Source organism: Nicotiana tomentosiformis, chromosome 7 (genome assembly GCF_000390325.3).
Source record: "Nicotiana tomentosiformis chromosome 7, ASM39032v3, whole genome shotgun sequence".
In the NCBI taxonomy this organism is placed as follows: Eukaryota; Viridiplantae; Streptophyta; class Magnoliopsida; order Solanales; family Solanaceae; genus Nicotiana; species Nicotiana tomentosiformis.
In genome coordinates this window covers 127,025,145-127,029,170 of record NC_090818.1, presented here as the reverse complement: position 1 = coordinate 127,029,170, position 4,026 = coordinate 127,025,145, and positions in this window count along the sequence as shown.

Below are 4,026 nucleotides of genomic sequence, written 5' to 3'. Positions count from 1 at the left end.
AAAAATGGGGTTGGAATTGCATTGAATCCTAAGTAATCTTTTATGTTTTGTTGGAAAGAATGTAAGTGAAGATAGAGAGGAAACTATAGAAGAAGATAGTGAGGGAACAACAATAACAATAACAATAACAAACCCATTAATTTCTCACAAGTGAAATCTAAGGAAGTTAAGATGAAGGCAGTCTTACCCATATACCTTGGAAGGAAAGAGAACATGTTTCCTATAGATCCTCGGCTGGAGAACGGATGAAAAAAGTGACAAAAAGTAGGAATAACAACAAGATAAAAATAAGATCGAAGCCAAGAAAACAGTTAAACTCTAGGTAGTAATAGCAATCTATGAATAAAAGGATATCATACTAACACTAATGCTAGCGAACTGAGTAAGACAAGAAAAAACGCTCGACTACCTACTAGCCTTCTACCCTAATTTTCGACCTCCGCACCCTCCTATTAGGGGTGTACATAGGTCGGATTGGTTCTGATTTTCTAATTACCAAACCAAACTAATTGTATCGGGTTATTAAATCTAAATATCAAACCAAACCAATAAAAGTCGGGGTTTATATATAATCTCATTTTTTCTCGATTTTTTTGGATTTTCGGGTTTTTTTTCTCGTAAAGTCTTCATAGCACAGAACGTAAAATTTGTGCTCCAAATATTTCTTTAATCCTAGTAAGACAGAACTATATAAGGTGTTTTTTAATAAAATAATATAAATATGAGATGAGTCGTGGCATTGTACTAAAATATTCAACAATAAAGATAATAAAATCGCGTAAAATAAATATTATTAATAATCCATAATGAAAACAAACATAATTTAAAATTACGACTAATAAGTACTATTATTTACATGACACCACTAAAAGAAAAATAAGTTATACATTTTATCTAAACCATGAAAAAACTAAAAAATAAATATCCAACACTATTTTCATTCATAGTACAATTGAATTGAATATCTTTTATTAGCATTAGTATTGATTTGATTTTGGTTTAGGATTTATTTGAGTTACTAACATTTATGGACTATAAACTTACTTATTGGAGCATCCAAAAATTATAAGTCCAAGCTTGAAATAATACATTAAAAGATAAAATTATGAAAAAGCTTAAGAAATATTTATTAACTACACTACAATAAATATTTTTATGTATTAAATATATTTACAACTTCTATACATATAATGTCGGGTTGGTTTGGTTTCGGTTTGACTTTTTTTAATTAAAACCAAACCAAATCAAATATGGTCGGGTTTTTTTTCCAACACCAAACTAAATCAAACCAAACCATAGTCCATTTTTTTTCTCGGTTGACTCGGATTATCGGGTTGGTGTAGTTTGTCGGTTTCATTTGTATACCCCTACCTCCTATCTAGGGCCATGTCCCCAGTCATCTCCAGCTGCGTTATGTCCCGCCTGATCACCTCTCCCCAAGACTTCTTAGGCCTACCTCTACCCCTCCTGATACCCACCAAGGCTAACCTCTGAGACCCACCAAAGTTACGAAAGCGAGGATCTTTCAGAAAACGGATTCCTATTCAAAGAGCGCATAATCGCATGAATAAGCTCACACTAACCCGTCAATTTGAGAACCAAATTTGAGATTTTCCTTGGGAGTTATCGGGAAAGATTTGGAATGGAATAATATCGATTCATACAGTTGAAAAGGTTCTCTATTGATTCAAACATTGTACCTAACCTATGGGATAAGGATTAAGGAAGGGGAAAATCGAAGATTTCATATGGTACTTTTATCAATCTAATTTATTTCGTATCTTTCGTTCAATGAGAAAATGGGTCACATCTTACAGGATCAAACCTCTGGGACTTAAGGAATGATACAACAAAAAGAGCGAAAAAATATTTATATTAAATAAATATAAAATAGAAGAACCCAGATTCCAAATGAACAAATTCAAACTTGAAACACATCTTCAAACTGGGGCTTCTATGTTTCTCCTCTTAACATGCCTGAATCATCTCAACCTCGCCTCCCGCATATTATCCTCCACAGAGGTCACTCCCACCTTATCCCGAATAACTTCATTCCTAATCTTATGTAACCCGGTATACCCACACATTCACCTTAACATCCTTATAGATAGTGAGGAAAAATAGTTGAAAATACCCCATAAGGTGTGATTAGAAATGCTGTCATTAGGGTAAAACATTGCAATAGTTTCGCTTAAGATAAAACCACATTGATATAATTAAATAATTATTTTATTAACAAGAGATTTCGCATGAAATCAATTGAGTAACTAAGGATGATATCTGAAGCACACTGGGTCGATTAATATAAATTCAGCTATTAAGAATTTTTCTATTCTTTAGGTGAAGAAATATGAACACCAAATAGTGAGAGGTGGGTTGCGTCGTGTGTGATTCCTTTTCACTCCTAGGAAATTTATTAAGGAAAAAGGCTGCTCATACAGAATATAGCCCAACTTCTGTTTGGGCCAAAGTAGTAACCCAAGTCTACTTGGGTAAGATTCATTTTTTATTTTTTTAGTCAGTATACAGTAGATTATATATGATTATATACATATTATATATAATACATAAATTTTATATTTTTTACTATTTTTAATTTAACCGATTGGATAAGCACTTATTTAGGTTGATTCTTCTAAAAGAAGAGAAACCGATACACGGGGGAGTCGAAATATTACGAAAAATGATACTGTATATATAAGTAAAATATTAGATTTTAGATGTATATAACGTATATAGAACACCCTTTTCGGAAATATTTTTACTTCTTTCAAATCTGAACACCCTTGGAGAAATTTCTGGCTTTGCCACTGCCGATACAAAATATCATTGGTAATAAAATTTCTTTTATTTACCATAAGGAGAAATATATTTAGAAAAGTGTTCGGTAGAATCTTTTCCACGGAACTTGCAGGTTGCTAGATCTATGAAATAGCAATTTTTTTTTTTTTTGGGTAGATTATAAGAGTACGTATAGAATATGGTGTAATAACTGCCCCGTTGTCTCTGAAATGGACCCGATGAAATTGAATTCTTCGTAAATATGTGAACGGGCGGAGGGAGGGTGTTATTTGTTGAAAAATTAGTGATATCTCAAAAGGTAATGTCCATCTTGGTTTGAAAAATCTTTTCTCTTTGAAATATTATTTACATCTACTTATTATTTAGTAAGTTATTTTACAATTAATAGAGTCAAACTAGCCGTTAACTAACCGTTATTTAGTTGTTGGAGCAACGCCTATATAAACACGACCTTTGGAGAGGTAAAGACACACTTTTTAACATAACATTCTGAATGATCTTCTTCCTTCTATATGCTGGGTTTCTTTCTTGAATTTTCTGTTAGTTCTGTTCTCAGTTTTATAACTGGAAAAACTTGTTGAATCCTGGGGGATATGCCTAATTTTATTCATTATTGTGTGAGAAAAATATCCTTAAGAACAGTTTCCTTGACACGCCTCAAACTTTGATAAATCATATTCTCCATAATCAAATATTTTTCCAACAATATTAAGAATATTCTCCATAATCCTATGTTGGGTGCACAAACTATTCTAGTCATTGTTCTAATTCCCCTAGGCGGTATATCGATGTTCAATGTTGATGTACTTGGGGACTGTGGTGTCCAGAGTTATATAGCCTCATCCTAAGAAGGAAAAATATGAGAAAAATTATTTATTAATGTTATAATAATGCCTTACAAAATTGAGATTTTTTGTGGCAAAAATTTGTATTGGAAGATAAAAAATATGTTGTATTTCTGGCTCTGAAAAGTTATGTTGCTTCGGGTCTCTTAGTTATTTGGGTGAAGAAATCGTTGAATTATGACCCGTTTCCTACCGATTTGAGATATTTCTATAGAAGTTAAAGTTGCTTCTATATTTAGAAAATTTTACTTTGGTACTTGACTATGGAAGACACAAAAAGAAAATAAGTTCTTATGTGTTGGAAAATATTTCAAAAGGCACTTGTAAAGAAGTCAAGTTTTATTTCGCGATGTTATTATGGAGAATACCAATTATGATA